The sequence below is a fragment of the Triturus cristatus genome, chromosome 2_1 (genome assembly GCF_964204655.1).
Source record: "Triturus cristatus chromosome 2_1, aTriCri1.1, whole genome shotgun sequence".
NCBI lineage: Eukaryota > Metazoa > Chordata > Amphibia > Caudata > Salamandridae > Triturus > Triturus cristatus.
In genome coordinates this window covers 295,169,999-295,192,827 of record NC_140581.1, presented here as the reverse complement: position 1 = coordinate 295,192,827, position 22,829 = coordinate 295,169,999, and positions in this window count along the sequence as shown.

The following is a 22,829-nucleotide window of genomic DNA, read 5'->3' as shown; positions in this document are numbered from 1 at the left end:
CACCTACATTTAGGTTATTAGCAGTTTTTGGCATTGCTGTTGCAGTAAGGTTAAAGTTGTTATTTAAATGTACTTCCTTTTTTTGTAGTGTTGGAAGTGCAGTTGTTAATGGTGTTTAGTAGAAAGTTGGATAATTTGTTAAAAAAAAAGTGAGAAATGTTAAAAAGTTTGTCAGACACTGTTAAATATTATTTTTGAAAGTTAAGATTATTTTACTTGTTATTTGAAAAATACTTAATACTTACTTGGAAATGGAGTTGTATAGTTGTATATTTTGCACCCTTCTAGTTTGCAGGGAAAACCCGGCAGAGATTCCTCCATTCGATTGGCATTTTTTGAGATATTTTTTCTATTAGTTAGTCTGGCTCTTATACTGTTTGTTTAATTGGTTAAGCTATTTTATTGGTTATAGTTGTGTATAGTTTAATATTATTCGTTGATTGAGGCTGAGGACATTTCTATCCTTCTTTGAAAATTCTAATTAATGTTTTTTATGTTCGCATTTTATTCAAGTTAATTTATTTTATATTATATTTATTTGTGTTGAGAAAATAATTAATATTGTTCGTTAATATATATGTTTACTGTATTTAAATGAATTTTAAGAATGTGTAGTGTATATTTTAGAGTTGTTTATGTTGATATTGATTAAGTTTAATTTTTGATGAATTAAAATGGTATTATAATTTTAGGATATATTAATTGTTGTTTGCTTGTTGTGATCATGCATTGTTAGCATTTTCTAATCATGTATACTTGTTGTTTCAACAATATGTTTGTAGTCAATATTGTTATGTTTTATTTTTTTGACATACCATATGTTTATTTATGTCATTTTTGTTGCCGATGTTTTTGTTTTCGATATATGTAGGATTAATTTTTTTTGGCATCAATATTTATGTGTTCAATATTAGTGACTTTTATAGTAATGGATAGGATTCAATATTTTTGTTAACGATATCACATTTTTGATAATTTTGTGAGTCGATATTTGTTGTCTCAAAATTATATCACTGATCCGAGCAAATGTGGTAGGTGACAGCTCTGCCCCTATCAAGTAAGAGATGACCCATCTGCCAACACCTATTCCCCCTTTGTCTCACTGACTGGCAGTAATACAAAAAGACTAATTAACAGCTACACTTAGTCATGTGACCCAGGGTAGCGGCATCAGGCACCAAAGAGTTGGGACAAGAAAATGCCAACATTCTAAAAATTGACATTTTCAAAATTGTGACTTAAAATCCGACTTTACCATTGAAGAGGGTTTTAAATTACAATTCTGTAGATACCAAACTTGACAAGCCTACCTGCTTCCAAGTGAAAGTTATCACTTATTAAATTTAATGAGGTTACCCAATGCTATCCTATGGGTAAAGTTAACCTTGCAGTAGTTAAAAACAACTGTAAGAGTTTTTTCACTACCAGGTCATGTGAAAGTTAAAAGTAAATGTCCAACTTTTTTAATTCACTGCACCCTGCCATATGGGTCATTTAGGGTCAGCCCTAGGCGTGTCATATATGTATATATATATTAAAAATGAAGAGAAGGTTTGGGCCTGGCAAAAGCTTTATTTTGCCAGGTCAAAATGGCACTTTAAAACTGCACACAAAGGCTGCTGTGGCAGGCCAGAGACATGATTAAAGGGCTACGTAGGTGGGTGGCACAATAAGTGCTACAGGCCCTCTAGTAGCACTGAATTATTACTATTACATGAAGTATCACTGTATTAGGGACTTACAAGTTAATGAAATGTATCAATTAGGTAAAAGCCATTGTTACCATGTTTTAGGAAGTGAGCATATACACTGTAGCACTGGTTAACAGCAAAAATGGAGGAGTAAGGCAAGAAGTTTTGGGAAAGACCACTCTAAGGCTGGAAGGTCTAACATGTGCTCACTGCCCCAACCTCCCAGTCTCATCACTAAAGCGGTAGAAGCTGTAGTGAGCTCTGGTGTAGTCTGACCAGGATGGTGTTTTACTGTAAAGTCCATGCCCTATAGCGTGATGGACCACCTCAACAGCTTGGGATTTTCACCCATAATTTGCATGAGCCATCTGAGGGGCATGTGGTCTGTCTGAACCCGGAGGTAAGTCCCAAACATGTATGGCCTCAGCTTCTTCAGTGCTCAGACCACAGTAAAGGCCTTCTTAATAGCTCTCCACCTCTATTCCCGGGAAAGAGACCTTCTACTGATTAAGACAACAGGTTGTTCTAGGCCCTCCTCATTGAACTGTGAAAAGAGAACACTATGCCTTGATCTGAAGTGTCTGTATGCACAATAAATGTCCTTGAGAATCAGGAGCCTAGAGTACAGGTGCTGTACACATGGTCTCCTGGAGGGTGGTGTTGAAAGCTTTTTGACAGGCCTCTGTTCAGATCACCTTTTTTGGCTGCCTCTTTGCAGTCAGCTCAGTTGAGGAAGAAACAATGGTGCCATAATCCTTAACCTCTTCCATGCTCATGACGTCTCCCGGCCGTCATGAGTCCACGATGGGCGTGTGCGGACGACGGCCGGGAGACGTCATGACCACGCCCACGAATGGAATGTCCAGCACTGCGGCAGAGCTGCGGCGGAATTTGCGCCGCAGCGTAGAGGTTAATAAACTGCCTGTAATAACTGGTTCTTTGTGCACAACTTTTCACCAATGAGTTTATACATTCCGCCAAATGATTAGCTTGCAGATAATCGAATGCTGGCTTATAATGTGTAATAGACAATTCCTTGAGAAAAAGAAACATATAATGGGATGCAAATTGTACACCGTTGTCCGTGATTATATATTTGGGGATGCCTTCTCTTGAAAAATCTTCAGAGACAAATTCTATCACTGTTCTGGCTTTAACTAAAGGCACACACTTGGTTACCACAAATTTAGAGGTATAATCAACCATCAACAATACATAGTATTTATAATTTGCATAAAGTTCAAAGGGGCCGGCAATATCCAGCACTAACTTGGACCAAGGTCCCACAGGAATTTCCACAGGTGACAAGGGAACCACACTTCCAGCAATCTTTCACTACCTCTTCAATTTGTTGATCCATCCCAGGCCACCAATACCATTTGCAAACTCTTACTTTATTTAAATTTCTCTGAAGATGTCCTTCATGTGCTAAATTAATAAGCTTGTTCCTTAAATCACAAAGTGGTATTAGTCTGTTTCCCCTCACAAGTTTCCCATGAATCATGCACAATTCATCCTTCACATTTAGGAAACCCTTCAAGGAACCTGGCACCTCTTTGCCATCTGGCCAACCCCTTGTCCATTCATAAACATTAACTTCTGATTCACACACCTACACAACCAATTAATCTTCAACCTTCTCACCACACTGATTCAAGGGTGGCCTCGATAAACATCTGCTACCAGTTTTTTTTGGACCAGGCACATATTCCACCCTAAAATGAAACTCTGTCAAATCATCATTCCACTTTCTAATCCAAGGAGATAAAATCTCCACATCCCTGCACGTAAAAATTTGACATAGCGGCCTGTGATCTGATCTAATTACTACTGGTATGTCCCACAAGAAGAACTTGAAATGGTGATCCGCCCAGTACACAGCTAGTGTTTCCCACTTGATCAGAGTTCCGCTCTTCTGCTCCTCTAAGTGAACAATCTTTGGTTCACCATCTATAATCTGAGAAAGAACTGCTGCCAATCCACGCATACTGGCATCCGTCGACAGTACGCTCTTCTTGCAAGCATCAAAATGCCTAAGGGTAGGCATTCTACCCATAATTTCTTTAATGCTATTAAAAGCATGAGTACACTCATCCACCACACAAACTTTTCATTCTTCTTTAGTAACAACCTCAATAGTAAAAACAGACTGGCAAAATTAGGAACAAACTTTGAGCAAAATTCTGCCTGTCCCAAAAAGTATCCCAGCTGGTCTCTATTCTCTGGTATAGATGCCTCCACAATGCTTTCAGCCAAATCCAACTTAGGACAGAATGATATCTGGTGGAGACAATTCAATTTCATCCATACCAAAACACAGTGTCCCAATTTTTGTCACCAACCATAGTGTAAGGTGAGATCCGGAATCAGCTAAAACTGACAATTGTTTACCCCCCACAAGAATCTCACACTCAGGCATCTCCAACTTGTCACCATCTACTATACCATCATACTTTAAACACAAGACACATTTATTTTCTTCTTCCACATAATGTACAACATGACCTTTGGCACTGTGACACATCCATGCATACCATGCATAATGTCCCTTCTTGCCACAATTCCTACATGTAGCATACCTTGCAAAACAATCAGGATTATTAGACAGGTGACCTTCACTACCAAACCTGAAACACTTAAATTCCCTAATACCATGTCCAGTACTCGAATACCCATTTCCAACAGATTTCTTGCTTGCTTCATTATTGAGTTGTCTCTTCATCTCACCAGCCTTATCACCAGCCTTCTTAATTGTATGTACCACACTCTCTTCAGTTAGGGTATCCTTGCTTTTGTCATCCTTCATCTCTCACACCCACATGTTGGTGGTCTCCATGCCCTCCACAATAGCTATAGTTTCTTCAAATCCGGATTTTTTTAGCAAGACGTTTTAGCTGGGTCCTAACATCATCAGTGCATCTAACTGTTTGGTCCCTTACTAGAGAATCTGTGAGTTGTTCAAACTCACAAGTGCATGCCAGTGTTTTTAAAGTTACAATGAGAGATGTTGCCTGCCCCTTAAATTACAGATTGTATACGAGTGACTGATCACTTGATATCTGGTTGCACAGCAGAAATATAACTCATCACATAATCAAGGTCATACATCAAAATAAAACAATTCATCACAACATTTGTGCTATTGTTAAATTACTCATTTTTGCATGTCCTCAGACATTTATTTGACCAATCAAAAACTGAAATTAAAAAGTTGTGAACTCTTTTAACAATCTGTTACAAAAATGTGTACGTAACATCAACATAACAATATTCTTGGTTATAAAATTCTTTAACATCCAAAAATCAATGTTGCCCAATGCATTTTGGGATCATCAATTCATTCTTCAGGAGCCTCTGTAAGAGATAATAATGAGATACTCTAGATAAAACACAATGTCATCACATATTAATATACAGGGATAGCTACCTAATCACCAACAATGCACCAAGACATGGGAAGACTGAAACATTAACTCGTGAAAATGAGCGCCATCCACCATATATTAACCATAGGGAACATATACATGCAAAACTATGACGTAAACTAAAGTGAGAGTGGTGTGAAACCGTGATCATGCTCACACAATCAACGATGGTCAAAAACCAATGAGCCACCAGCATGTGTAAAACCTAAAAGTGAATGAACATATACAAAATAAAGAAAATAAGTGATGTGACGTAAGTGGGGATGGGCCCACAGCTGATGAGAGCTGAAGAGCTCCAACCGCCGCTTCCCTGTACTTAAATATCCTGAGCCCCAAATAGCCCCCGGAAGGCGGATTCCTAGACCGGGGGACTCCCGGTATACTTAAGGCATAGCAGTGAGTCCAGATTATCCGCATAGCTGCTCCACGAGACGAAGACACCGGCGTTTACCGGCAAGTGCGGAGCGGCGGCAAGATGGCGCCCGGTCTGTGACTGTCAGTGCACACCGATCGCGACTTGCCGATGAGGCAATGAAGAGCACCTGCAAGACCCATCCCGCCCCGCCCCGCTGTGAGCCTTGAGGAGTTGCCGGCAGTGTGAGAGCTTCACAATCCAGAATATCCCTCCATGGCTGCAGAGCGGCAAATGCAAGCTGGAGGGAGAGCCCGCAAAATGGCACCCGCGCCCCTGCTGGCCTGAAATTGCTGATGTAGCGTGAGATGCCCCTGTTTCCCTGCGGAGCTCCAGAACACCTGGTGAGTGCCTGGGGATTGCACCACCGTTCAAGAGGGGCTGGAGCTGCATGCTGCGGCCTGCCTTTGCCTGGGGGATGTGATTGGGAGATCTTGCGAGGACTGGATAGATAGGAGCCCACATGGGGGCGGCTCAGCGCTGTTGGCCCGGGACATCAGTGGGAGCGACCAGAAGCGGGGAGCCTTCCTCTGCCCGCATCGCCAACGCCGAATGCTGCAGGGAGCACTAACCTGTAGGGCCGCAGGTAGGAGACCAGTAGCACTGCTCGAAAATGGCGGCCGAGCCATAGAGGTCCTGTAGCGGGTGCCGCAGAGGAGAGACACCCCTGCTTCCCTGGGGAGTCCGGGAGCGTGGCAGGCGGGGTCAGGAGCTTTGTGAGCGCAGCACCACGTAAGAGGCACCAGTGATACCAGCGCAGCCCTGTCTGACCCCGGTAACTTTAGTTGGGAGAACCCGGGGCGTGAGGCCGGACCAGAGCTCGCACAAGAGGGAGCTTGGATATACTGAACCAGGCCCCTGTTGGGGGTGAACAGAGACAGGGAGCCTTCAGCCACCTACATCGTCACCGTCAGCATGGTAAATGGTGATTGTGGGCCCACAGGAGAAGGTCGCAGGTGGGCGCCCATGCGGTGAACGGCGTTAGATACCTACTGTGCAACAAAGCAGGCCCCAGCAGTGGACCCCATTCCACCCAACAGGCATCCCGACCCCACCAGCCACACAGGGGGCAATCAGAACCTGCACCACTGAGATCCGGAATGAGCCTGCAGCTAGCGGTGGAGAACTGTGGGGCCATCGCCAGTGAGTGGGGTGTGCCTGCGCTGTGATCGAGTAAAGGGCAATGGATTGCCTTCCTTTCACAAATGCCAATGAGAGGAGACCGCAGAGAGTGACTGGGATGAGCTGACGTGGGCAAACACCGGGTGCCACTACAAGGACCCGCAGACCACTGGGGGGTGTTTCCTTTGGTGGGACTATTCTACCCACAACACCTGCAGTGGGCAGGACTACCAGAAGCAACAACGGTGTCTTGCATGCAGGTTAGAAGACCGCGAAGTGTCAGAGGCGACACGGCAGAATTGGTGGCACCCCAATGCACTGATCACAGCGGACACAGAGCTTGCACCTACGCCGCACCAGTACGTAGCGTCTTTGAGATGGGGAGAACGCAAAAGAATTGGGGGTTCGCTGTCCTTAGCGTGAATGCCCCAGGAACCCACTCTGAAGAGGAGGATGAATTGCCCGAAACAAGTGGAGACCGGACCTCCCAGAAACCTACATTGGCTGACATCATGCAGGACATAACGGCCTCCAGAGAGGCGCTGGATGGGAAAATCGATGGAACAGACCTCAGCCTGCTAAAAGATAATCATAGTAAGCTAAAGGACAGAGTGTCCAGCAATGTAAAAGAGTTGAGCGGCCTGCCGGAATCTGTCCACGAGATGTGACGCTCCATCTCTGTCCTGGAAACTGAGGTAAAAACTCTGGAAATGCGTGCCGAGGACAGTGCAGGGAGGTCGCATCGGAACAACATCCGAGTCATCGGGATTCCAGAAAAAACAGAAGGGACAAATATGGTCCATTACTTGGAGGACTGGCTCCGTTCTGAAGTGGCTCCAACAGGACTATCCCCCTTCTATGCCCTGGAATGGCATAGAAGGGGGAAAACCAAAACCAGGGGCTCCTCCCCATCCTATTGTGGCCAGACTTCTACACTTTCGGGACAGGGACCACATTTTGCAAAGTGCCCGCCAAAAACAGGAACTGCGCATTGACAACAACAGTGTCATGATTTTCCCTGATTTTACAAGGGAGGTAAAACGCAGCAGAGCGTCCTTCGCTGCTGTCAAGGCTAAACTGCACAAATTGAACCTGCCCTATGCAATGGGCAATTGGCTTCGGGTGGCAGATCCGACGGGGACTCGTTTCTCCAAAAATGCCACAAGAAGCTTGGAACTGGCTAGGCCTGGGCGGTAAATTCCGTTCCGTTCGCGGAATTTGCGGAATTTGGGTAATTTCGCGTTCTGCGGAGAACGCGAAATTGCCCAAAATTCCGCTTTCCGCGATTTCGCGAAATTTTTGCTTGTTCGCGTTCTCAAAATGCGTGTTCGCGAGATATTTCTCCCCGAGCACGCAAACAGCGATTGTGAACAGGAAAAAAGCATCGCCAACAAGCAATTCCGCGTGTTCGCGGAATTTCTGCGTGTTCGCGGAGATTTTTTACCGTTTCGCGGAGATTTGCGTAACGCGGTTGCGCAAATTCCGCCCACCCCTAGAACTGGCTTGACACTCGCAGCTCTGTGGATCAGCATACTTCAGCCCCTGGGACCCCGCAGCAGTAATAGGGTTGGATCCAAGACTCCCTCGTCTCGAGAACTTAGTCTCAAACGTCGCTAAGTGCTACAGGCGGTGATATTGCACAGTCAAAAAAGCCCCGGTTCCCCTCTACGTGGGAGTGGGCGCCACACTGGCAGATCAAAGACCTCGCCGGACCGCAGCGACAATGACAGTCTAGGAATGGACATGCCACAGGTTACGCCCCAAACGGCTGATGATCTGGTGTGACATCCAACATGGATATTTTTCCGGGACGTCCCATCCTTGTGCTATTGGTGCAGTGACAGCCAATTTATGACTTCCCTACATTGATTTATGAGGAGCATCTAGTTGGAAAGGGGCTTGTTGTCTAGATCAGATCTAGAATGGGGGCAGCACTATGGGGTACTTAACATGGTTCTTGTCGAGTGACCACCCCTTTCACTGTCACTGGACGATGGTTCGTTCTACAACGGGACGGGAATTCTTTCTTGGATACCGGTTCTGGGGAGGGGGAGTTGGGGTCGCTTCTATAGTTGGGGTTTTTTAAGGGGATCAAGGCGTGCCACGGGGGTAAAGTTTTTTAAGGATTGCACCCATAGGCTACAACCATGGGATCCTCATTAGGCTTGACTTGTCTCTCGTGGAATGTGCGGGGTATGCACTCTATGGTTAGGCGCCATAAGATACACTCTTACTTGATCTGCAGAGGCATTCAGATCGTATTCCTCCAAGAAACTCATATGCTAGCAAAGGAAGTGAAGGCATTGCAACGCCGCTGTAGGGGTCAGGCTTACTACACCACGTACTTCGCCTTTGCGAGAGGAGGATTGATATGGGTAAGGGCAGGTGTTCCATTCCAATGCACGTCACAACTGATTGACCCAGAGGGCTAGTATGTGGTGGTGGCGGGGAGGCTAGATGGTAGGGACCTCACACTAGGTAGAATTTATGCACCCGACTCGGACCAACCGGCCTTCTTCTCTCTTCTATCAGGAAAGCTGGCGACCGTCCTCACAGGGTCGATGCTACTGGGGGCGACTTTAATTGCACCTCTGACATTACCCTTGACCGCTCTCACCCTCCACTCCCTAATGCTCCTGCACACAAACTGGCAGACTCGCGCCATAATTGGCAACAGAAATAGGGCTTGACACCTGGAGGGTGCATCACCCGAGATTACTCCTTCTCGGTCCTCCACGAATTACATGTCAGACTGGATGCCATTCTGTGTTCACCTGATGTCCATGAGGGGGTTGGCTGCAGCGAATACCTCACCAGGACACTCTCCGACCACAACCCTGTCCTGGCGCAGTTACAATGGTCACACGCGGGCCCGAAAATCCCCACCTGGCGCTTGCGCCCAGAGGCCTTAGAAGACCAAGCTTTCCGCTCCACAATAGGCACAGCTATCACTAACTACTTTCAAGACAACGGGGGTACGGCCACATCCTCCCTCGTGGAAAGGGACACCTGTAAAGCAGTCCTTAGGGGGAGGTGCATATCTGAGAAGGTTGTAGTTCGGAAGGTTCTCCTCCAAGATATAAAGAGAGATGACGAGTGCCTGTGTGCCCTGGAAAAGGACAGACCCGAAAACCCAGATAAACAACAGGAGCTGCTTGAGGCCAGGGAGGCGGCAGCCACACAAGTAGAGCGCCTGTGATGCTTTGATTACAAAAACTACATAACTCGAGCACAATCTGAGAGGGACAAATAGGGGGCCCTTCTGGCCTGGTTGGCCAACCCGCCCAGACGGGGGTCAGTCATACTGGAGATTATGGACCAGAACGGGGTAGCCAGACACAACCAACAAGGGATCAATGACTTATTTTTGGAATATCATACTGAGCTCTATCGAAATCAGCTGTCCCCAATGGATGAGGAACTACAGGAGTTCATGCAAGGGGTTGATCTCCCTGCACTGGATGAGGATACAGCACTCTCACTAGGACAAGAGATAGAAGTAAGAGAGGTACACGGAGCTATCAAGAGTATGGCCCGCAATAAAACCCCAGGCACTGATGGTCTCCGATGGAATTTTACCTCGCATACATTGACCTCTTGGCTCCCAAACTTGTACAATTATATAATGATGCCAAGAGACTTGTCAAACTTCCTATCTCCACTAGAGAGGCTATCATCATCCCTCTGCTAAAGCCGGGCAAGCAGGCGTGGGATAAAACTGCGTACCGCCCCTTATCCATGCTCAATCTCGATTATAAAATACTAAGTAAAATCTGAACCTCCCGTTTGCTCCCTCACATGACCACCCCTATACATAGCGACCTCTAGAAACACAGCACTCAATATCAGAAGGCTCATGTGCATCCTGGGTGCGGACAATTACCATGTGGATGCTGCCACGATATTCGCAGTGGACATGGAAAAAGCCTTCCACAGTCTGGAGTGGGCTTTCCTATTTCATGTGATGCGGAAAATGGGGCTCGGGTCTGGCTTTGTGAGCTGGACGGCTCTTTTATATCCTGACTCCACTGCCAGAATTAAAACAGGGGGCTAATCTCAGATGCTTGCTGGGTGGGGCGGGGCACGCGGCAGGGTTGTCCCCTCTCTCCATTGTTATTTGCATTGGCGATGGAGCCCTTAGCAGCACATGCCAGGTCAGGGTGGACATACCGGGGGCTCGACGTAAATGGACAGGTTCATCATATTGCGTTATATGTTGACAACCTTTTGCTTTTCCTTGATGACTCGGGAACGGAGCTCTTGGGGGAGAAAAACCTACTCCACGCTCTCAGCAGAGTAGCAGGATTGAAGGTGAACTGTCAAAATCTTGCCTGTTCCCAGCGCGTGGGAATAGGGTAGGCCCGCAGAGCACAGAGGGTGTGAATTGGAAAGACAGATGTTTTCCCTATCTGGGCACACATATTTACCACAAGCAAGAGGACATCCTTGAGAGTAATTTTGGGAAGGCCATCAGAAGGACAAAAGCCAACTTCGAATTCTGGGGTTCTCTGCCGCTGTGAGTAGCGGGCCGTGCGGCCCTTCTTAAAATGGTAACCCTCCCGAGGCTCTTATATTACTTTGGGACCTTACTGATCTGGATCCCGGGAGCGTATTTCAAGGAGCTTCGCTCAATAGTGACAGCCTTCCTTTGAGAAAGGGCAGATGCAGGGTGGTGCTCAGTATACTCATGCGACCACGAGCAGAAGGCGGCCTGGCGGTCCGGACTTGGCAGCACAATTTCAATGGCTTACGCAGTGGGTAGCGAGGGCCACTAGGGGAGATGACGAGCGCAGGGAAGATTTGGGGCCCCTGCTGTTGCTGTCCCGCATTGTTCTGTGGCTCCCGGTTAACACTGCGACCCTCACCCTAGAACTCACCACAACAAGAAAATGCTGGCACAGATATTTGTGAAGAGCCTCTATTAAATACCCCTATGCACCGGAAATACCATTGTTAATGTGCAGGGCCCTACCACATGGTGGTAACTGGCAGAGATTGGAAGCTTGGGCAGAACAGGGGCTGACTACCATAGGGGACCTATATGAGGAGGGCGCCATGATCCTGTTTAATGACCTGCAAACTTGCTTTGACTTACCCGGCGGTGATTTCCTACAGTACACGGCCCTCACTGCGGCTATCAAGAAGCACTGGGGTAGGGGACTCACAGAACCATCAACTTCCATGGGCTGCCAATATGTAGTGTTGGCAGCGGGTACTTTTAAAGCAGTGACATGCCTCTATAGGCGCATGACGCTGGAATCCTTACTCCCCCTGTCTGTCCTGAAGCTCAAATGGGAAGCTGATATGGGGGGGACATCCCGGATAAGGCGTGGGGAGAGCTAGTCGAGAGAGCCTGGAAGAGCATGAGGAATGCAAGGTTTCAATTAGTGCATTTCCATATTCTACATAGAGCATACCTTAACCCAGCAAAACTGCACACATATTTCCTGGCCCAATCAGTGGCCTGCCCGAGATGTAACACAGATAACGCAGATTGTAAACACATGCTATGGGGTTGCCCATTCCTAGACAGTTATTGGGAGGAGGTAACGACAATATTATCAGACCTCACGGATAGAGAACTGGATCCCACCATGGCTAATTGTATTTTGCACTGGTTTTCCCACACGTCCAAGAACAAAATTACTAGCAAATTTATAGACCTGGGTCTGCTCTTTGCCAAAAGGAACATCACCACCCATTGGAAGGCAAAACAGGGCCCTAGCATAGCAAAGTGGAAATCAGAATTTCTAAAGTGGGCCAAATGTGAGGGAGTGATTAGGTTACAAATAGCGAAGCGAACCAAGAGTGAAAAGGCCCTTGAACGGGCGAGAGCTTGGGAAGCGCTCGTTGTGGCACTGAAATCTCCCGAAGCAGAGGGGGATGACGCATCTGTAGGTGACCCTGTGACAGCTATGGACTAATGCATAAGCAGCTCTAATATCACCTCGATCTGTAGCCACACATTTAGTAGCGGTGCTCAACTAGCAAGCTGCAGCAGCCTCCTACACAAGTTAGTCGCCCCACTGAGATAACAGTTCTATTGGATTCTTGCAGCCTGCACTTAAGTGACATGCCTGAGGGGGCAGGGTGGGGGACTAGTTGGGGATGGGAATTTTTATTGATTACAAATACTTATCGTGATGACCGTATGCAGTGCCTGAACAGTTGATATGGACATCATATGGTGCTTCAGCTATGCCATAAATAACCTGATTTGCACCGTGACTTTTTTACCTAGCTGGGGTATGTAACCGGATCCCCCTTTTTTTGGATGTATGGAAAATCAATTAAAAAAAATTTACAAAATAGTTTAACATGTATAAGGTGCCTATGATTCATTCTTGGTGGATGGCACTCATTTTCACAAGTTAATGTTTCAATCTTGCCATCTCTTGGTGCATTCTTGGTGATTAGGTACCTATCCCTGTATATTAATATGTAATGACATTGTGTTTTATCTAGAGTATCTTATTATTATCTCTTACAGAGACCCCTGAAGAAGGGATTGATGATCCCAAAATGCATTGGGCAACGTTGATTTTTGGATGTTAAAGAATTTTGTAACCAAGAATATTGTTATGTTGATGTTACATACATTGTTGGTACCAAATTGTTAAAAGAGTTCACAATTTTTTAATTTCAGTTTTTGATTGATAAAATAAATGTCTGAGGACATGCAAAAATGAGTAATTTAACAATAGCACAAATGTTGTGATTCATTATTTATTTTGATGTATGACCTTGATTATGTGATGAGTTATATTTCCGCTGTGCAGCCAGATATTGGGTGAAGAGTCACTCATATACATTCTGTAATCCTCAATATGCCCCATGGTAATTTCATCCAGGCTCTCATACATGTCTCCCCTCAATTCCAAAGTTGAGTAGCAACACGGCTTGTTTCCTAAGCACTGAAAACTTCTCACCAACAATAGCAATTAAGTAAGAATCAAATACAAGTTTCCATATAATCCATGGCAAAATCAGGTCACCTTTATCAGAAAAGAACTGTGGTGGTTGGGAGATAATGAATGATACCATGGTGAAAAGAAAATATATATATATATAGGAAACAGCCTTTAGATCACATACTTTACATCGCATGCCATTACAACGCGGTTGTTACAATGGCTGCGTTGTTACAACGTGAACCATTACATCGCAAGTCTTTACAATGACTTGCTGTAGGAAGCAGAAGGTGTTGGATTAACAATCCAACACCTTCCCTGCTGTTGCACAAACTGGAGTAGGAATAGTAAATTGTACTATTCCTAAGTTCAGTGCGCCCCCTACAGCAAGTCATTGAAATGCGATATATTGGTTTGCGTTGTAGCAACAAGGTCGTTGTAACAACCACGTTGTAATGGCATGCGATGTAAACCATGCTGTTGTAAATGACCCTTTTTGCAGGGTTATCCCCAAACGTTTTGCTTCTTCCTCCTATTTTTGTTTGTTTGCTATTGGCTCTGGGCACCTTACCACTGCTGTTCAGTGCTAAAGTGCATATGCTCTATGTGTAAATTGTTATTGTGATTGATTATCCATGATTGGCATATTTGATTTACCAGTAGGTCCCTAGTAAAGTGCACTGAGTATGCCAGGGCTGGTAAGGCAAATGCTACTAGTGGGCCTGCAGCACTGATTGTGCTATCCACATGAGTAGCCCTGAAAAGATGTCTCAGGCCTGCCACCGCGGTGCCTGTGTGAAGTTTGTTAACTGCCATGTTGACTTGGCAAGTGCACCCACTTGCCAGGCTCCTACCTGGCCTTTCCTTCCTATGATAGGCCCAAGATACCCCCCTGGGCAGAGTGTAGTTCATGTGAAAGGTAGGACATGTACTGGTGTGTGTAACATGTCCTGATAGTGAAATACTGCCAATTTAGTTTTTCACTATTGAAAGGCCATCTTTCCCCGTAGGTCAGAATGGGGAATGCTTTGTAACATTTTACTAGCATATCTTCCCATAGGGATAGGATAGAAAAATTGAGTTTGGTATCCCTTAACTCGGGTTTTAATAAAGATGGTTTTTAAATTGTATATTCGAAAATACCACTTTTAGAAAGTGGCTATTTTCTTGTTCAACCATCCTGTGTGCCTCTGCCTGTTTGTGGAATGACTGTCTGGCTTTGGAGTGACAGGGGCTGAGGAGGGGCAGTGGCTCAATGAGTCTGGATGAGTCAGCACTAGGCTGAATAGGCCTCATCTGCATTATGAGTGGTGGGAGGAGTAGCACCTGTACCAAATAGGGCTGTGCCTGCCTTCCACAATGCTGCATCTGCACCCCTGTGGTGTGTCTGGAGCCAAGGGTCACACTGACAGTGGATGTTGTTGTGCACTTGCAGAGTGCCCCCCAGAACTGGTTTGAACTGGGCTCAGAGCCCCTTGCACAAAGAGAACAAAGACATTTTGGGGTATAAGTATCAGACCCATAACCATAACTGTAGATCATTCCTGGAATTCAAGAGGAATCTTTGCAAAAGAGAAGAGCTGGAGAGACAGAGGAGAAATACTGCCCTTGCTGTATGTCTGGGGTTGACCTGCAATTGCTGTTTCTGCCATGGAAAGGAGAAGGACTTTGCTGTGTGCTGTGTCCCCTGCTTGAAGTAGATCCCCAAAGGCCTGAAGTGTACTGGCCTCCTGAAGTCTCAGGGACACAAAGATTTCACCCCCAGTTCCCCTGAACTCTGCTGCTTTAAGTTCTCCCCTGCCAAGAGGCGTCTGTGCCAGTTTTGGGCCTTTGGAGGTTGTTGCTGCTGCTTGGGAGCTGGAAGCAAGAAGAAACTCAAAGAACTACAGAAATCAATGCACCGCTCTTCTTGCGGCTGTTTTCCCGACGCATCTCCAAGTCACAAGAAGAATTTCCACACATCGCTGCACCAATGCGGAAACCACCGCAGAACCCGTTGCCGCTGCAAGAATCGACGCATCGAGGGATCATGGCTGAGGAGGACCGACGCAGCGTCGCTCGACGATGACGCATCAACCGCCGACGCAGCCCGGAGTTCCACGCACCGTACCTGTGTGGCAAGTTCTTCAGAAGCATCACCCGCAGACTGGAACTGCCATGAAGAATCGATGCATCACTCTCCTTACAGACTGGATTCGAAGCAACCCTTCCTCTACGTGCAGAGGGACTGACGCAACACCTCCCCAAGGTCTCAGGAGTGTCGCATCTCTTTGTTTTCCGCCGCTGCAGATGTTTGGCTTGAGAACTTTGACTCATCTACAGGTACTTTGGTTTAAAGTACCTGTCATTTATAGTGTTTAGTTTAGATAAATATATTGTATTTCTTATAAACCAGTGTAGTGTCCATTTGTGGTGTTACTGTGAGTGTTGGTACAAATACTTCACACATTGCCTTTGGGATAAGCCTGTCTGCTCTTGCCAAGCTACCAAGGGGGTGAGCAGGGGTTATCTAAAGTGTGTATCCCCCTTACCCTGACTAGAAGCAAGGATCCCTATTTGGACAAAGGTACCTACCTCTACCAACTAGAGACCCCCATTTCTAACACATGCATACTAAACGTATACATTCATATATATATAGAGTTCACTTCCTACTAAATTGCAACTGGAAAACCAATAATGTGACCACTGTGATATTAGATTAACAGTATGCACACTAACTGTCAAATAGTATGAATGCAGTTTGTGTTCTTAAGCATGCAATTTCCACAAGTCAAAATTAACTCTACATCTGTAAATTGAGGTCTGTGTATCACCATATATACCAATGAGAAGAAAACTGCAAACACCAAAGTTTTGAATCCTAGGTGCGACTGTCAACGAGCTGACCAAAACACTGCCCATTCAGAATGAGGGTTAAGCAGAGAAATATGCAAATGTAGCTTGTGTGCTGAGAAAGGAAACCAGAAGTGAACCAGAAACTGGAACACTGTTAAAAGGGTGAGCGCATCACCGCACATGCTTAGAAACCTTGAAACCAAAAGGCATCAACCGGAAAACAACTCTTCCTTTAACAAGAAAGGTTGCATGTGCGGCAATGAAGGTGGGCGCGTCGCCGCGCATGCCCAGCAACCCAGATCAAGGCGACAGTGTTTCTCCAATAGCTGAACTCTGTCCCCCTGCCGCTCTGTGTGCCGAGGAAGATCTGTGGTGCTGCCGCTCTGTGTGTCAGTGTCTCTCAGGAACCAGCAGCTGCAGCTCTGTGTGCCAGTGCAGCGCTGTGTGCCGCTGGGAAGATCCAAGGCGCTGTCGCTCTGTGAGTCAGGAACCAGCAGCATTTATGGTTCTACATTGGCAAGCACGTCAGCTGGGATTTAGTAGACACGCGCTTATGTACGCATACACGTAAAGCTGTTCAAAAGAGGTCACGTGCCCTCCACAGTTGCCTCCTGACAGTTATTGATGTCAGAATAAGTTGGGGAAAGTTTGGAAACACAACTCCCAGCTTAAAGACATGTAAAGTTCAAGTTCCATTAGATAACACACACGGAGGCATATTATCAAGGAAACGCGATAAATATTGCATTTTCTGCTTTACGCTATTCTGTTAAATGACGTGTATCGCAGGATTCAAATGCTGAGATATCGTGTTATCATCAACGCATTTCTCCACGGCGATCAAATCTTGTATTAGCGGCATCAAACAGAATCGCGCAAATGGGGAACTGCAATATTTATCACGTTTCCTTGATAACATGCCCCGTTGCCTCAGCCGTACAATCCACCTGCCATGATAAGTATGGCTAAGTCAGTTTCAAAGCAGGCGTTGCAAGCCCATGATAACCGCGGTTATCGCGGTTTATTTTATCGCTTCGCGTGTTTGCTTGAGGCTTGCTAATATTGCGCTGCCGTGTCCGCGTGGATTTCCACGGAGAGATGTAAGGGAATGCCTACTTTGCATGTCATTAGCGATTTTCATCACTGACATGCAAAGCGGCAAAAAAAACGGGCGCTATTGCCAGTAAACTGTCGCTAATAGCTGTTAGCGACAGCTTGCTAATAGGGAGATAAAAATATTGCCGCTTTAGCGGCTAAAAGTGCCACTAAAGTGGCGATATTGCCCTTGATAAAATGCCCCACAGTACTTACGGCCATCCGTTTTCCATGCCGTTTTTAGTAAACTTTGTATAACCTTGATGCTGCCACTGTTCGTGTCGGTTCGTGGGGAAGCTGATTGTCCTCTCTCACCTGTGCCCGGCAGGTGCTCATCGCCAATGATAAGATGTAAATACTACATGTACACAGAGTTCATTTTTCAGGTATTTATTCACCTGCACTACAAAGACCACCAACCCAGAAGCAACTCTGTTCAAACTGCCTCTCCAATCCAAAGCATTCCACCAGCAGCACTTCAGTTTATTATGCTATCATTGATGACCACTGGAATGCGCAGGTCACCCAGCAGCTAAGTCAGAGGTGAGTATCCATGCAAGGTCCCTGATGCTTGGAGAGACACCCTAACAGGAAGATTTCTGAACAGAAAACAATGTATTGCATATGGATCATAATGATCCGTTCTTTCATGATGAGGTGGGTCAGAATTTTGCCTTTTTTGTGCCTGGGCAATGCACATAATTGAAAAAGGTTTCCACATATGAAAGAGAAAACAAATACTGCACAATGTTTAAGGCAGATGTGTGAAGACTGAAGTTCCCCAGGGCAAAAAGCCTTTCTATAAACAATATAAATGCTATGATGAGTCAACCAGTTATTTTGCAAATGTTATGTTGTCACTAGGTAAGTGGCAGATGACATGGAGTCTGATAAGGACTGTGTCAAGTAGTTTTAGTTCAATTGATAAACATTGGAAAATTGCAAATTGATTGTAGTTTGTCTTCTGTCTTGTATGGGGGGGTTGAGAATTACTAAGATTTGGCTGCTTGCTTTCTTTATTCTATATAGGCAGAACTTACAATATTCAGATGGGTCAAGCAGATCTACCTAGATGCAAGAACTTATTTCAGCTAGGATTCAGATAGAAAGATCAGTCTGAGGTTGCATTGCCTTGTATTATGACATTTTGGTATTCAAAGAAGAGAATAAAGAATTGTTTGCTGGTTGTGAATACAAATCTGTTAGAATTGTAGCATTACATTAAATGATGTCCAACATTTGAGAACGTCCAAGTATTTACTGCTTTTCTGTATTATAACTGACTGATGATATTCACCTTGTAAGTATTTTACAGAGCTTGCATTTCTCTACAGAGAAAGAGCTTCATCTAGAAAGATGGAAATGATCAAAAGTGTAGCAATCCCGGATCTGCAGTGTTTTTTTGCCTGTAGAGATTGAGTTTGGACAGAAGGAAGATTTTTCCTGAACTGTGTATCAAACTTTGCAATATGGAGAGGTTTGCAGGATATTATTGTTGTAACTAATAACTAGTATTACACATTCAGGGCACAGATAATTTGAACCCTGCTAGTCAGGTTTAGAATTTGCCTGCCTATAACATTCTTTTTTGTTTATAGTTTGTAGTTCAGATCAATAGAAAGCATGTACCACAAATTAACACATTCAGCACACAACATCCATTAACTTGTGGGAAGAGTATAGGTAAGAGAAGATATGCTATAATTGTATTATTGTATAGAAAGTGCATTTAGTCACACTGTTATGGTGGATTTGGAGTGAGAGGTTTGATCCCATGATCAGATCAAGGATTTTCGCTTCCTTTGATGTGGTTGGTGTCTTCCTCTCATCCTCTACCATCATTTGATCCACCACAATCACTCTCAGAATGTATCATTGCCTTCAGCCCTGGCTACACAGCTCCTGACCGTGCTCCATAATAACCATGCACCCATAACTTTTATTATTCAAACATACATATACAACGCAGTTCATAGTATGTACTGCAAAAAAGTAATAATGTTTCATGAAAATACCACAGGAAAAACTTCATCTAGAAGATGCAGATATTCCCACAGAATGTAAGATAAAGTTAAATGTTTTTTCTAAAGCTTTTGATTTACTAATATTGATTTGCTCCACGGTGGAGCTCATGATATTTAGGTCAGAAATGTTTGCGAGTGTGACATACTGCAGCGGTTCCTCCATTAGCACTGAGGAGCCTCACCCCTCCCGCTACTAATGCCATTTTATTTTTCATGCTGGCACCCGAGTAGGAGTGATGGAGCAAGGTCTCGTTTAAAAGAGACTTGCTCAGTAGCAATCCTCTCAAATAACTCTTAATACCGTAATCAATATTTCTGTAAATACTAAAAATGCATTTTATTCATTACACTGAATCTAGGGGAAGCTTGTACTACTAACCAGTAACCCTAGTGTCACTAAAAAGGGCCGCCAAAAACGCGGGATTCCTACTGTGCATGCGTCTACTGCATCTACGTAGTAAGATGTTTTCTATGCTTGGAGGGAAAACTTTGCAGCTGCGCAATACCTTCTAAAATGTCCGCTTGAAACTCACATGTTAATGCGCATGCTTTGCTTAAACTAAACCTTGCAAGTTTTACTAAATTGCTAATGCGAAATATATATATAGGTAAATGGAGATAGAGTAGAGATAAGTGGTATACAGTGAAATCATTTGTTTAAAATTCTAATATGTCCCTGTCTGACTTTATTAATAGTTCTTATTTGGGCCTCAGAGGGTGACTGAAATCCCTGTCCCGCGTAACTCATAGGCAAGCGCACTCAAAGCTGCCCGGAACTATGATGACACTGTTGAAACTCAGCCAAGGTCGCGCCGGCCTGGACAGAGGAAGGAGAGGATATACAAAATATATACAATGTATTGATCATAATGTGAAATGCGGGTGGGAATAAAGCTTGGGAAAGTAAATTAAGGGGCGGGAACATGGAACAATGAACCTAAAGTAAAATATTACATTTAGCATGTAGCGTGGTGTGATGACCTTTTCCCCTTGCCTTGCCCAATCAGAAGTAGTGGTTTCCACTATATTGAAACATTTGGGGGTGGTACATGAACATAGAATAGTATAAATTAGATAGTTTAGTTAGTTAGATGTCACAGACCCTACGCAGACTCCAGATGGCAGAGACTCTATTCGAGAGACTGAAATACTGATCGAAGAATCCAATCATCTAGAAGGGGATCACGGAAGAATCCAGGAGGCACAAACAAGAAGGGGTTCGCGGACGAAATTGAGGAGAGTAGTGCCAGAGAGGGGTGCGGCACTGGCGTTGCACTTAGATGAGGTCACCTTCACGGTCCTGAACCTGTCCTGATCCTTTGTTTCCCAACCTGTCCTGGGAGACTCCACCTGACTCCTTGGCAAGGAGTTTGGTCTTCACACCATTCTAGGTAAATATAATTCTGTGTAGTATGTCCTTGTTCTACTCTCTGTTTCTCCCTCTTTCAGGTACTGTCATCACAATATTTTAATTGAGACTTATATTGAACCAATCTTGATTTCTTTCCTGAAGAAACAGTGTATAGCATGTATTTGATCTTTGACTCACAAAAAGTTTGATTAGATACAACTTTTAAAACTCTTTGAGTCTTTAGGGCCGATTCACAGAACTAACTTAAGACAAAATCCTAAACTTACTACTTTTGGTATTAACAGAAGTTAGGATTTTGCAGATAATGGATTGTAGGGTTTTCTTTATTAGCAAAACCCCTAATTCAAATGACAAAGAAATGAGCAAAAGACCCAATAGAGTGGGATGATCAAAGCATGGAAACCTTTGTGAAATTACGAAACTGTTTGTGTGAAGCACCTGCCTTAGGCATGCCAGACTATTCAACAGAATTTGCACTGTTCTGTTGTGAGAGAGATAATTGTGCACTCTCAGTCTTAACACAGAGACATGGTCTAACGCGACGTCCTGTGGCATATTTTTCTGCTGCCTTGGACCCTGTAGCATCTGCATTGCCTGGTTGTCTAAAAGCTGTAGCCGCAACGTGCATGAGTCTGGAACAGAGCGAGTCCATTGTGTTGGGACACCCTGTAAAAGTGTACGTCTCTCATTCAGTTGTAATTCTTTTAACAAGAACTCGAACTCAGTATCTTACCCCTAGTAGAATGACAAAATATGAGAGAATTATACTAGGGGCTGAAAACGTGACTACAGTCAGATGTACTGTTCTTAACCCAGCTACCTTGTTACCAGATGCATACAATGAAGAAGTGAAAGATGAAGTCGAACACGAATGTCTTGACGTGACGGAACTCAGTACCAAACCCCATCCAGACATACAGGAGGAGCCCTTGAAGAATGCCGAACATGAGCTCTTTGTAGATGGCTCGTGTATGCGCCATGAGGAAGGAAGACTGAGTGCTGCTTACGCTGTGTGTACATTGGCCGGAATATTCGAAGCATCGTATTTACCAGGAGTCAAGTCTGCACAAGTAGCCGAATTGATAGCTTTAATCCAAGCTTGCAAAAGTGGGAAAAATTGGAGAGTAACCATTTACACTGATAGCCAGTATGGTTACGGGGTTGTGCACTACTTTGGCCAGCTCTGGATGCAGAGAGACTTCTTGACTTCTTCAGGGTCTCCCATTAAAAACGGAATATTTGTGAAAGAATTGCTTGAGGCAATACAATTGCCAAAAGTGGTGGCAGTGTTCAAGTGTGCCTCAAATCAGTCAGGAAGTGACTATGTGACTGCGGGTAACCGATATGCTGACCAGGTTGCCCAACACTGCGCCAAACATAAAATAGCAGTAAACAAGAAAATTGAAACGTGTGGAATCAGCTGCTAACTTATACTACTTTCAGGATTAGAAATATGAAAAGAAGTAAGAAAACTACAAGATGAAGTGGAAACAAAAGAAAGAGAAGAGTGGAAAAAAATTGGTTGTCAGAGAAGGGCAGAAGATGGTGTATGGGTGTATTTGGATGGCAGGCCAGTAATGCCAGACTGTATGCTTGCACCATTGGCTAGGATGTATCATAGAGACACCCACATATGGAAGAGATGCTATGATTAGACTTTTCAGACAAGATTGGTTTAATGCAAAGTTCAAAAATGTCGCAGAGAGTCTTTGCCAGAGATGCTTGGCATGTCAACAAATGAATCCAAGCAAGAAAACAATAGTCAGTATGGGAAAAATTGGAAAAGCAGAAGGTCCATTTGTAAGGCTTCAAATAGATTTCATTCAGTTGCCTGTTTGTCGAGGATTGAAATATGTACTTGTCATAATTTGTTTATTTTCAAAGTGAGTGGAAGCATACCCAACCAGAAGAAATGACAGCTTAACAGTGGCCAAACTCC